This window comes from Corapipo altera, unplaced genomic scaffold, assembly GCF_003945725.1.
Source record: "Corapipo altera isolate COAL_440 unplaced genomic scaffold, ASM394572v1 67, whole genome shotgun sequence".
NCBI lineage: Eukaryota > Metazoa > Chordata > Aves > Passeriformes > Pipridae > Corapipo > Corapipo altera.
The window spans coordinates 64,272-78,201 of NW_020884906.1; the positions used below are offsets into that span (position 1 = coordinate 64,272).

The following is a 13,930-nucleotide window of genomic DNA, read 5'->3' on the forward strand; positions in this document are numbered from 1 at the left end:
CTTTCTGCACTCACTTACCTCTGCAAAAAGTCATGATGAAGCAGAAACAGTGCCAGAGAGAAGCACAGGTTCAAAAGGCCAGAGCGGAAAGGTCCTTTGCTAAAGGAAATACCCCTCCCCAGCCCTGTTTTACAGAAGTATCCATTTCACCATGGCCACTAATAATCAAAGGGCTATTTCCTGGCCTTCTCAGCACAGCTCCCAGATGCAAAACGCTGTTATCATCTCCATTATTGCAAACCCTTCCCCTCCCGCCCCACACTTGCTTCCCTACCCGTGCTCCCCCGTTGCTGAACCCCGCACTAGGGCACGACTCGAGCCCGTTTTTCAGGCTCCACAGTGAAGGAAGATGCTCGTTTCCTATTCGCATTTTTGGTCTCTCCCCACAAAGACCAAACGGGTGAACAGCACACCGAACCACAGCGCAAAAACCCGTCGAGGGGATTTTTATCTGCGAGGGGCTACCAGGGAGGCAGGAGGGGCTGCCGACCTGCAAGAAGCCCCTCTAGGAAGAAAAAGCAGCGACAGGGGACTTGGGGTCACTTTATTTATTTGGTGTTGGCCGGGTACAGCAGAGGGGCTGCCCCAGGCAGCGCGGCCGGAGCCGGCGGGGCGGGAAGCGGCGGCGGCCGCGGGCCCGGGGCGAGCGGTGCGCGGAGCCGCTCACCTTGCCCTGTCCCTGCGCGCACACTCACCGCCGCTGCGTGTTGAAACAAAGAAAGTTGCACAACCAAAGTCCGTCCGTCAGAGTGGTGTGTGTGTCCCCCATCCCCCTGTTAAGGTGGCTCTCGGGGGAGGGGAGGCGGGACGTCCCGTCCCCGCATGCTGTCACCGGCTCGTCTCCGGCTCTCGCCGCTCCCCAGCGCACTGACGCCCTTTCATTATTGCACTGCTCGCTGCGACCGTGACAGTAGTGCAACAGGGAAAGAGGGGCAGCCCGCCCGGTGGTCCCAGCGCTGGCCCAGCAGCTGCAGTAGCCTCCGGCCTGCAGCCCGGCTGCCGGGCTGAGGGCACGAAGGGAGAGCCTGAGTGGGGTGGGGAGGTCCTAGCTTTGTCTCCGAGCTGGCCGCTTCTCACTGGAATGATGTTGGGGGGGGCAGCCGGGGAGGGGAGGAGGAGGGTTTAAACCGAGGGCAGCGGCAGGGTCAGCCCTACAATGGGGAGGCAGGGGGCACGGCCCCGCCGTATGGCTCGGGGCCCTCCCCCGCACACCCCTGGACCGGCAAGGCGAGCCCGGGCGCCGCGGAGAGACGCGCGGCAGCGGCCCCGCGGCGCCCGGGGACCTGGACGGAAAGCCCCGCGGCAGCGGCTGCTCCGCCGCGCCCTGATCCGGCCCTCAGTCCCCTCCCACCACCCCTTTCCCTGGGCCCCTGAGGTCCCGAAAGGGACCGGGGGGACCACCTGAAATGGAAGGCAGGGCCACCCACTCGGCCATCCCGGCTGCTGTCAGCCCCCAGCTGATCCTCACAAAGCGGAGAGGAGATTTAACACCCCCATCCCTGCTCCGTTCCCACGTACCTCAGAGAGCAGCTCTTGGGAAGGGCCGGAGGCAGCGCCCGGCCCCGCTGTGCCGCCCGACCCCGGAACAGCCCCGGCTGCGGACCCGGCTGCGGAGCCCGGCGGGCCGCGCTCACCAGGCAGAAGCATGAGCTTTGTTTCGAGGAGGTTATTGAGATTAGAGCCTCGGCCTCTTTGTGCTGTGCTCTGCTTCGCATCGCACTCGTTTTCGGGCTGGGATCAGGCACGGAAACAGCAAGTATGGCAATGTATCTCCTCCCATCCCTTGGTGGGTGTTTACATCAGTATGTAATATAGGCACCCTTCAAATGTCTCGGGACTCATAGTATTTTAAAAAGGAGCCCTGATGGGTTTCTCTGGTTTCAATCACTGCTTATGTGTTTTAAACACGAGGCCGTTTTGAATCCTGTGTGATAGCATCAGAAATATACCCATTACTCACAACCTGAGTCACCAGAATAGCACGATTATTTGTCACAAATAACATCTCTGCACAATTACTCGCCTATCTAACAACGCTCAGCATTTCACAACTTTTCCCTTAACTCGGTGGGCACATAGGATTAGTTTTTCCTGATGTGGCTTTCTTCTCTCCATGAAGAATAACCCTCAAAAGAAAAGACCCTATAAGCAATATTGCACTACTACCCTGATCACAAAAGCAGAGGCAATATTGATAGGGTCTCATCCTTAAGGTTAGGAAGCTGGATAATGTGTCTTGCAGCAGGTGACTGGAGGGAGCTTCATTCCATGCCTGCAAATGGGGAAGGGGTAAAAAGTTAGAAAGCTGTGCACTGCCCTACGGATGACAGCACCATGTGCTCCTGAGAGAGTGAGGATGCAGGAACAGAGCAGAAAATCTCTGACCCACAGAATCTGTGTATGGGTGCTATACCTTTCTCCTAGGACATTTTTAACTCCAGAACAGATTTTTTCCTCCATCCCCAGTTCTCACATTCTTCTGTGCAAATTTCTCTCCTTTATTAATAGCCTCAGTCAATTAGCTGCCTAGCTGTTAGAGGCTGGGAAGCGTTATTTATTTGATTAACTGATAGTTGTATTTTGAACCTCTTAGTAACAGGCGTCAAGCCTTCAGAGAACTTCCTTTCTAGGGCTTTCCTACTTGGAGAGCCCAGTGTTTTAAAATACCCCTCCCTTCACTGGAAATCACAGGATTAAGTACACACTAAAAATTAGAAAGCGAAACAGGATCTCCAGGGCTGGCTGTCCAGCACTGACTTCACATTTATGCACACAGATTAAACAGTGTTTGGAGACGCACACGTGTTTTGCCCTAGCTTGTTTTGTTTGGCTTTTTCTTCTCTTCCCCCTCCCCAGCACCTTTTCTGTCCTAGGCTGGAAGGCACAATCTTCAACTGCGGCTGGCTTAGTGCTGAACACACTAACAGCCACAGAAATGATCCCCAGGGAAGAGCTGAGATACCTCCGACTTCAGGGCTGCTTTGCCAGCTAGACTCTTCCTCTGCACTCTGGCTCCCAGTTAACCTGCCCCAGTGCATTTGTCACATAGGAACACTTGAGAGTCCAGAGGAAGGAAGCTTCATTCCCAGGCCATCCTAAACCAGGTCATGATTTTGACACATTAAGCTTCTCTTTCCTCAGTCTGCTTTCCAGTGGATTAAATAAGAGTGTAATGGAGAGACAATCTCCTAATTCATGGATTCTTGGCTAATTTATCCATGCCACATTTATCTGGTCTTTGCCATTAGAGGTTCCTGGCTTTTAGCATGCTGGTGAGGCAGCCCTGCAATCCCTTTGATGTTGCCTGACATGCCAAAGAAAAAGGAGCTGGGCAAGCTCCATTCAATGTTTGGTTTTTTCTAATGCCTGATAAACAAAATCTCTAATCTGTCCCAATCCCTCCCTCTCCCCATCCTTCGTGATGCCTGGGGAAGAAAACAGGTATATTTTTTCCACATTATTTGTATTAAATCTTTGCTCGCACTAATTAGAAGGCTATATTCACAGAGATTGCTGAAAGCAGCTCAGAATTGAGTTTTATCAAACTTCTGTGTTCTTGTTACCTTGGCAAAACCTCAGGTTTAATCCTGCCACTACTTCCCGACAATCCCTGCAACCTAGACATCCAGTTGGACTGAGAACATTAAAAAAGATGCAACTAGGCTCAGCCTTACCTTTCCATCTATTCTCATCTGGTCTCTATTTTGTTTATTGTTTACCATGTCTTTTCCACTCTGCAGCCTCGATGTTATCTCAAACAAGACTTAGACTTAATATACACAATTTAACTTCTCCAATGGCCCAAGAGACAAACCAACTGGCAAGTTTACAGTGGAAACACACAATCTGCACTGTCAAGTGATGTTGCTAATGTATGGATAGTGTGGGGGGGGAAGCACGATTTGATGACTTCCTCACAACTTAAGTACTTCGGTAGTTGCAGAAGCTACAACTGGCAAGGGAGGGTAAGAGATGTAATTAGAAACCTCAGCCTCAAGTTAAGTTCCAAGCAAAGGCAATTAAGTTACTTTATGCTTCTGGATCTGTGCTGAGAGCCTAGACGTGTCTCAAAAATGTCCTTATCTCTAAATGGTGTATTGGCACAGGCCTCCCCACGCCTTGCTTTTTTTTTTTTTTTTTACAAAAACCAGGAAAAATAAAGGACTGAATCAGCCTCCACTAGTATTCCAGTAATATTCCTCTGAGTTTGCAAATAATATGCAAAGCCTGGGTTGCACTATGTCCTATAGCAGGGAGACTTTCTGGAATGTATATGGGGTTATTTTAAAATAAACGTTTAAACACGAGATTATGAAATGCATGCTATTTATACACCAGGAGGCTCAGCATCTCTAGATATGTTTAGAAACCTCTCTTGCCTTTAATCACAGTTAGAGAAACTAAATGGAAATGTCACCCAGACTGGTATGGAAATAGCATTTTATATGTTGCTCAATAATGGAAGCTTTTTATTTGGCAGTGCATATGGGGAATCTTACTTTAGCGAGCCACTGCTATGTGTTTAAGTCCCCTTTTTCTGATGTTAGCAGACAAATAGACTGAAGTGTCCTTACAATGAAGCCTTGGGATAAATGAAGTAGTGAGCTGAGTCTCTGGAGCTGAGAGGCCTCTGGTCCTTGTGAGATCAGACCTTGCCTTCCCTGGTTTAGCTCAGGGAGCCATTTCCCCTTCCCTTTGTTGCTGTTTTGTTTGCTTGTTTCTCTTGTGGTTAAAGATGTCACTCGGGGCAAGCAGGTTTTTTAAATTTTCATCTCAGTTGCAATCTCACAAAACATAGAAGGGCACAAAGCTTTGTCCAGCCTTGCTTCCCTGGTCACTGCCAGTTCTCTAGCCTGAGGAAAGGAGACCATTTAAAAGCCATCTTGCAATTAAATACATTATATAGTCTACAATATATTTTCTGCAGTGGAATTGACACTATTACCAAAGGCCAGAGCAAACACTTTGGAAACAGCTGTAGGCTGAGAGTTGATTTAGAGTTTTCCATCCTATTTAATAATTTTATCATTGTTTTAAAACTGGGAAGTGTTGCCTTTTTAATTCCTTACTTTTTTTTTAAGAGAGAGAAAAAATTCTTAGCATTCCAGTCCTGGCTCCTTAAGTCTATTTAGCAAGTTTGTACAAATCTGTCCAGAGAAAAAGGGGATTCTTGCTTCCATGCAAGAGTCAACTTGTCCAGGTGTGAGAGACTTGAGAGAGTAAGGGTTGATAATCCTCTCTGAAAACATCACCTTTCCAAGTGCATTTCACCCACCAAGCTCACAGATTCTGTCACCCACAGCCACTTACCAATACATTCCCCTTCTCCTGAAATCAGGAGGGATTACACTCCAGAATGTCCTGCCATTTGATTCTTGCTTATAATATTTAGTTTGTGGGTTTCAATAACCCTTTTCTCAGCAGCAGTATTTCCTCGGCTGGCAGAACCCAGACCTGCGTCAGTGAGCTCCATTAAAAGGAATGACAGAGCTCCTTAAACAGCCCAGACTTTGTAACCCCACAATACGGCTTTTCTGCATGGTGTTTACCAGTGCTCTGCTGTCTGATGGGAAAAAAAAAAAAAAAAAAAAAGACGACTTATGGTTCTAAATGCAGGAGGAAAATAGGGCTAAATACTATCACCCTGGAAGTGCAGATCCCACTGCTGGCTCTGCGTGTACAGGGCAAGTGAAAGGCCTTGTAGTTTCCTTGCCTGGGGAAGAGCATACGTGGGGCTAATCTTGGGGTCCCCCAAGTAACTCTTTCCCCCATGGCAAGGGACAGACTCCCCTCACCACACACCCCACCTGCCCACAAAGCCCCCATCCCCAAGCCTGCAGGGGCAGAGGTTCGATTTCTAGCTGGGGCCCAGCCCAAGTGTGCACAGCCGAGCCAGTGGCACAACAGGAGGGGAAGCGGCACCTCCTGCCCCCGCCCGGCCACCTCCCTTCGCCAAACCACCCAAGAGCGGCCAGAGCAGGAGCGACCTTAAAAGAGATCTAGCACTCAATTCAATGACTCAAAAAGTCCCCCTGAAAAAAAAATCCCTCTGAAAACTTAAACCATCTGATTTCACTTTCCGCTCCAATTGGTTGTGTAGCCAGGGCACAGGTCTGGCCTCCTCCACCACACTAATACCCTATGTGTGCTGCCTCCACAGAGGAGGGGTTCTTTTAACAAGTTTATGCAACAACAGGATGGAAGCTCTGCCGGAGCCCTTCCCCCCGCAGCCCGACCTGATTCCCCGCATTCCTCCCGCGCCCTCCCCCTCCGACCCAACTGGAGACAAACTCTGGCATCTCCACACACATGCAAATGGTTTCCCTTGCACAAATACAGACTCCTGAAGGGGCCTTTGCTTCCGAATCCCCCCTCTTTTTTTTTTTTTGCTTTCCTCCACTGTTTTTTTTTTCCTCTGTTACATTCCTCAGCCAGGCAGGGTTAAAAAAAAAAAAGTGGGGAAGGGAGGGTTTGGAATGTGTAATCTCCATCCCAGGCCCAAATCTGCAGGGAACCTCGTCCTCTCCCCTCACATGCCTGGGGCCTGCCTTCCCAAGAGCTGGCACTCAGTGAAGGGCATTCGTGAGCTCCATAGCCCCAGCAGGAGCCAGGAGGCCTCAGAAGGTTGTCCCTTTCCCTCTGCAAATGGGATTTGGTCCTTGTCATGGCACAGGCCTTTCCTTGTATCACACGCTTCAAATTCCCTCCACGCCCAAGGGAGGTTTTCAAGTGTAGTGACCATATTATTTTTAAAGACATAACTTCATACAGGAAAACAGCTATGCATCTATTCCCCCTGTGATTTCCCCACCTCCAAACAAGGCAGGCTCACATGTCTGAGAGGCCATCTTACAGCCCTGCATCAGTCCCACCAGGGCTTTCACTAGCACTTGTTTTCACTCACTGATGGACTCCATGAGCACACACACACACAGAGAACAAAGCATTGCCCTGCTACAGGGTGGCTTCCAGCTTCTCACTGGTCCACTCTCCTTCTCTTCCTGCCTGGTCAGGGGCAGGAAAGGGCCCTTTATGCTTTCACTCTGGTCACTCTTGTGCTCCTTTTGATGATGTGAGGGGAAGACACCCCCCAGCAAAGCCCTTATAGATTTTGCTCTCTCCTGCCTATTAATTAATCAAGATTTAGAAGGAGGAAGAGGGGAAAGTGTCAAAGCTACACAGGCCTCCCCGTTCTTTAATGCATACCAAAATGGACACTGTACTACAATGCAGAGATGGACGAAAAGAAAAGCTCTGGAGAAAGGGAGCCATGCCGGCTCAGGTTACCTCCACGGAGGCCTGGGAGTACACCACACAGGCCAACAGCACCGTGCCTCCGGATCAGGCATGGAGGCTTAGCCTTCTCCTCTGGGCATAAGAGGGAGACAGGCTTCAGCTCCCCCCAGAAACAGAGGGACTGAAAAGGTGTCTTTTGTTTGCTCCCCTGTTCATTGAAGAATTGGAGTTATTGAGGATTCGGCTTCCCCTCATCCCTCTAAAATGGGACACGCTCCCCTCCTCAGGATGTGGTCCTCCATTTTCTGCCTCCCCATAGCTCACTCACCAGCACACCCCAGCATGGCTTGGGATGTGCTGTGCAATCTGAAAGCACTCGTTTACCTAGATTTGATTTCCAGTATGACGGCTCTCCCCACCCCCACCCTTTGCTCCCAAGGTAACAGCTCAAGGCTTCAAGAAAAAAAAAGAGAGAGGAAAGTCCCATCCCCCAGCCCTCCAAACCCCTTTCTTAGCAGCTGCAAGGGAAAATACCACATCTGCCTCCAACTACACCACGAGTGACAGTCACCATCATATTGTTATTTAAAGATCAATTCTGAATGCAGTGTTCCTGTTTCTAGGCCTACATCATCTCCCCACGTCTCTCAGCCTCGCTCCCCGTTGATATTAGGAAGTGCAGGGAAAGATTGTCTTTCATATCCAAATTGATTATTATTTAGGTATCTTATACTATTTTTTTTAAATGCAATATTGCTTTAATCTTAACAGTAATTTCCCTAAAAGTGAAATACGATGGAACTTGAGAAATACATCAATAGGAAGCAAAAATTAAATAGTGTGTAAATACATGTGTATATATTAAATCACTGAATTCTTTATACAACAGTAACATCCTTAGGTTCATAAAACTCTAATTTTTAGAGCAGAAGCAAGAAAATATTCAAAGCTGGTCAAGATATTTTTAAAGGTGGTGATTGCTCTGAAGGAGGACAAGAGGGCTTTAAAATGTGAATAGGCCAGCTTTTTATTTTACAACTTGGACACACAAACCCAGGCTAGTGGCAGAAAGGGCAATCCATTTTGTACACTGAAGCAGTCAAAATGGGGAACAAAACCCAAGGAATTTCCATACACACCACTCAACCCAAACACAAACAAACACATGGGTAGGGATTTTTTAGGCAATTTCTACATGATCTTGGCATTTTAATGCTAGTTCGAGCCTTTGTGGTAGAGGGAAGAAATCAAGGTAGGAGGCTGGTTCCCTACTAAAATGCATTAAATAACTACAGAATGCCATAATGTCAAGGGTTGTGTGTGCAACAGTAACTGATCATAAAGGATGTATTAGGACTGGAACCAAATGCTTTGACAATATTATTGCACTGCTTTATTTGTGCAGACAGTAGTGCAACATTGTCAGAGCCAGCGATACCAGCAGCCGCTGTCACGTTCTGCACAGCTGTCCCTGCATCCTTTTGTAAGGGACTGTTACATTACAGTGTTAACCACAATAACGTTTTTATGTTTAGCCCCAATAAAACTCTGCATGACAAAGTTTATTTGCAATCGTAATTAGACAAGATAAAAAAAACCAAAAAACAAAAAAACAACAAAACCCAAAAAGTTAGTTTAAAAAATGACAGAGAGAAAAAAAGGGAGAGAGATAGAAAAAGACCACTGTTAGTATGGCTTGTTAAACAAACCATTCAAGTCTTGTGCTACATGCCCAGTATATCTAGGCACGGTACGTTATAAAGGTTTTATACGATAAAATATTTTTCTGCAGTAATGGAGAATAAAACAAGGGACATAATTTGGCATCCCCAAATGTATGTGTTTCCATAAGCCCCAAATTGGTCAGTCAGTGAATATGAACTACACAATTTAAACAAATCACAGAAAGTGTCAACCCTTTCCAGTGCCTTCAGAAGTTTTCTTAATTGTGCGGTGATTTTATGATGGTTGACCAATATAGATGAAAAAAGCTGGGAGGGGGGGTGTATACATATAGAATGGTATACATACACAGTGCTTTGATTTGCTATGGGAAATGTTACAGAACAGATGAAACTTAGGTATAAAAATACCTAGCGCCTGTGCTTGAATCTCACATGCATCTGTGTGTCACCACTCAAAAATCACAGTATAAACACCACAGATTCTTAGAAACAAATCATCAGCACTAAATCCCTATAGACATTGATAAGGGACCACCTTGAACATAAGGGGGAAAGTTTCTCTAAGAGGAAAAACTATAAAGAAATCATTATAGAATTTCAATGTAGATATTGTATGGAAGTCTGTAGAAATTAATAATTAATTACTCACAAGCTATTGGTAAACAAAGCAGGTAATGTGATGCCTTGAAAGCTCCCAGCAATGTTTGGAGCTTATGTTTTAAATAGAATGTGTTTAAATTATTCCAACCCATTTGTATAGACAGACACATCAAAATGTATAACCAGAATCTCTCTCCTTATTTAAAACCACTCTCACATTTATAAAACCTTATTTCACATACGTGCATAGATACACTGGAGGAGGCATCTATTTTAGGGTTGTTGCCCACTCTGAAGAGGGTGGGCTGCTAAAGGGGGTCATGTTTCTGCCAGCCAATGCCCTTTTAATATTGCACTGCTCATCATAATTGCCAGTAGTACAACAGAAAAAGGGCTCTGGACAACAGCATACTTCAGAGACTTTCCAAAATAAGTGATAAATCAGTTAGAAACTTCTCCAAGTGATGGCCTTCTGTGCATGATTTGCTCTAAAACAGATTTGTTACATTCAAAAAAAGGAGTTTCTTCAACAACCACATTGAATCAATGTCATTCTTTAAAATTAGATTTTAATATTTCACAAATGCATCTTGAATTAACTTCAGCAAGAGTTTAGATAAGCTTGCTTTAGGGACTTTTTTCCCCTTACCAATTACAAATTTACTGCATTAGAGCATGTGAAAGCAAATATCAGAATTGGGATTGTCCTTGCATTTCAGCACCCCAGTATTTTACAAAAGTAGGTGTATGAACTAAATATTAAAGACACAATAATTTAATATCCTTTCTCTTGTCTTCATCTGAATCAGCTGCTAAAATATTTGGTATTTATGACATATATGCTTCTAGTAGCTTAAATTTTTCACTTCTAATTGCTAAGGAAGTCTTGCTATTTCACACAGGCATCTAAGCAAGGTTTCAACACAACTGCAATTCAGCAGTGAGACCTTTAAAAATCACCTACTTGCACCATGAAAACATTACTATTATAATTTTTCCTTTTTCAAAAGAATATATGGGTAGTAAGAAGAAAACATCAGTTAATCATTAAAAATCAAAGATTCCAAATAATTTTAGCAATAACTAACATTTAAAAGTCAACTCGTTAGTCTTTAGGCTTAAACTGTTTACCATTTACTTAAAGCTGGAAAACATAACTATTTGTTAAATAAGAATCACTTGAGAAATTATAAAATTCTTTTATTTCAAACAATGCAAAGGATTTCTATGCAAAGAAATCCAAACTTTGGATTGAAAGAAAACAACTTTCCATGAACTGCATAGACAAGTACTAAATGCTAAAATGAATTAAACTGATTTGGTTGTGGGGGAATTTGGGCTAAGTGAGAAAATGCACTACATGAATTGGAGTTGTCACTTTATCATAGCAGTACTAACTAAAAGCTAATTGATTTGGAAATCCCAGCCCAGTTAGAATCTTAAATTGTATCATTCTTATTTTATTATTACATTTCAGTTTTTTCTCCCTTTTTTTTTTAACAAAAATTTATCCCTAATCCAGAAACCTAGGCTAGTTTGGAGATGTTTAAAAAAAAAAAAAAAAAGGAAAAAAGAAAGAAGGAAAGAAAAAGAAAAGAAAAAGAAAACTAGAAGAGTGTACGTTAAACTTTAGGAAGTGTTTTTTTTTTTAATTCCAGAGTCCCAGGTTTGTGTTTGAGGGTACGAGCTTTCCTTGCACAACTCGAAGACCACACACTGGAGGGAAACGGAGCGGAATTGGGGCAAAGTGCAAGAATGCCAAAGAAACACTTTAGGCTGCGCACCCTGGTTTATTGCAAAAACTCTGGACTATTTAAGCAAAGCATTAGTTTTACGAGATTTATATATTAAGCCAATATAAATACTGGCTGGAGATAGCATGTGACTTACTGCCTCGCTCTTTGGGGGGCTTTAGCCAAAAAAAAAAAAAAAAGAGGGAGCTTCTAAAACAGGATCTTCTAGCAAAGCAATTCTACATGCTATCTAGAGAGATAGGAGTTTTGCTACGTTTAAAAATGGGAATAGCATTTTGCAGGAGGAGCGCTGTGGCACAATGAGAGCGGGCAGCACCCGCGAATCCTCCCGTGAAACAGCCCTCAGCGCGGGCTGGGGGTGGGGAGGGAGCGCGCCCGGCCTCGGCGACAAGAATTTCATTCGCGAGGTCCCACTCCATTTCTAAGGACTGTTTGCATGGGTGAAACGGTTGAGAGAGGAAGACGGTTAAAAAGAAAAAAGTAGCTCACCACTATCTAGAGATTTCCAGCCCTGCCCGCCGGCATTGCTTCTCCCGGCGCTACTCCGCGCTCGGCGCACGGGCGATGCGCCCCGCGCTGTCCCCGCTCCCCGCTCCGCTGCCGGCGGGCACAGCCGCCCCTTCCCCACTCCTGCCGCTCCCAAGTTTTATCCCCAGCCCCGCTGCCGCCCTCGGCGGCTCCGCCCGCCCGCTCCTTTCAACACCTCGCATCGATCGTACGACAGAACGCAAACCGACCAGCCAAACTTCACTCGGGGAACCGCCGCACTTACAATGCGGGAGGAAAAGCCTCCCGCACCGCGGAGAAACCTCTCCGGGGAGCGCAGCCGGAGGAGTCTCCTCACGGGAGGAGGACGAGGGGCGCCGCCGTCCCGCGGCTCCCCCCGCCCTCGCCTCGCCCCGCGCTCCCCGCCAGGTCCCCCCGCCCCTGCCCTCTCTGCCCCGGGCGGGGGGCGCCCCCGGCCGCCCGTCCCGCCGCCGCTCGCCCCGCGGGCCATTGTCAGCGCCGCGCCCCTCGCGCCCCCTCGGGCCCGCGCTCCCGCCATTTTCCCCGGGCGGGCGGATGCGGCCGTGGGCGGCGGCGGGGCCGGCGGGCCCCGGTCCCCGCGCGGTACCTGCGGCACGGGAGAGAACGAAGGGTCCCCGCGCCGCGGGGGGGAAAGTTGCCAAAAGAAGCGCAAAAGAGGTGGCGGGAGCGGCGCGGCTCCGCGCCCCTCTAAACACTTCGCCCGCCTCCCGCCGCCGCCGCCCCGGGCGCGCCGGGGCGCCGATCCCTCATCGATCGGAACGTGGGCAAATCCTCCGGTACCAACCTCATGGCCTCCCCGCTCCAGCCTCCATCTTTGACTAGTTGACATTCAGCTCCTGCCTGACCAGCTCCTCATTAGCATACCCGCCCGCCATTGGCTCGCCCCTGCGCTAGTCTTTGCCACCGCTCCCGCCATTGGCTGCCGGGGAGGATATTTAAAAATATTACCCCTCCGCCCATTGGCTGCCCCGTACCGACGTCACGGCACGCTCTTTATTTTAACAATGAATGCACAAACACATTCTTCCATTCACAAATTTTTTTTTTTCCAGTAGTTTGCCCGCCTTTTCTCCAACTACATTTTCATTGAATTTTTTGTTTCAACTGAGGGGGTCCCCGGTTGTAAACAGATAAATCAAAGGCGAGCAGAGGGGGGACCTGAGCAAATATTATTTTCTCTCTCTTTCTCTCTTTTGTTCGGCGGTGCTGTGTTGGGGGAACAAAACTGATCCCCAGCCGTCCCGGATCGGAGGAGTGTGGTCGGGGGGGAGGGTGCCTTGCCCAAGAGGTTGCAGCTATTTTGTGTCTATTTCGGTTTCAAAGCTGGACATCTTTCCCGCAATTAGAAAAGCAACCACTGCCCGGGCTAAACAAACCGCTAAATTAGTCAAGTTTAGAATAGTAATTATTGCTGTGGGTGAGGAGCGTTCCCTGGGGGGCTCCGTGGGTGCGTGCCCACGGGGGAGCTGCTCCGCTCCTCCCTGGAGCGGCGTGGACGGCCACGCTCCCCTCCCGCTCCTCCCGCAGCCGCGGGCTGAGCCAAGCAGGGGATTTAATTGTGACCGATTGGAACACACCAGGTCACTCCAGTGCACTTTCATGACAAGAGCTTTTCCTTTTGTACACGCCGTTGAGTTGAAATCAGGCGATATCAAAGTTTACAGGCTAGGGAGGTGAGGTTTCCAGCATTTCTCTTGTCCTGCAAATATAAAACACAGGAATCATTGAAACATTCATCACCAAAGACTGAGAGAGTATTGAGACAGTCCTTCTCGCAGGGAAAGGTCTTGGTGAGTCTCTCTTTTGGAAAGGTTTCTGCTGTATTGTTAACTAACAAACAACTGTACAGTTATTTCCCCTTCCAAACACATAGTTCCTCAGTTCTTCAACAGTCGATTTCAACAGATGTTTGTAAAATGAAAATGTTTCCATACACCAGTGAGACAAACTTACCAGCAAAGGAACTTGGTAAGCTGTGAAATAGCAATAAACTTTTGTACACTTTTGTGGGGATAAAGAGGTTTTTTTCCCCTTCAACTGTATTTACTGGTATTTTATGAAGTTACCTGTCTTTTTGGAGGGAAAAAAAAAAAGAAGTATATTTCTTTCTAAGTTGTTTCATTATTT

At 47.2% G+C, this 13,930-nt stretch overlaps 1 long non-coding RNA gene across 1 annotated transcript; it reads right to left on the reverse strand.

Annotated features, from left to right (window-relative positions):
• Positions 1-1,670: 1,670 nt before the first annotated feature.
• Positions 1,671-12,616, reverse strand: LOC113951227. The gene is made up of 3 exons (XR_003529091.1): positions 12,588-12,616; positions 5,311-5,563; positions 1,671-2,272 (listed from the first exon to the last, which is right to left on the reverse strand). It is a non-coding gene; the product is annotated as an uncharacterized LOC113951227 (long non-coding RNA).
• Between the last annotated feature and the right edge of the window lie 1,314 nt (positions 12,617-13,930).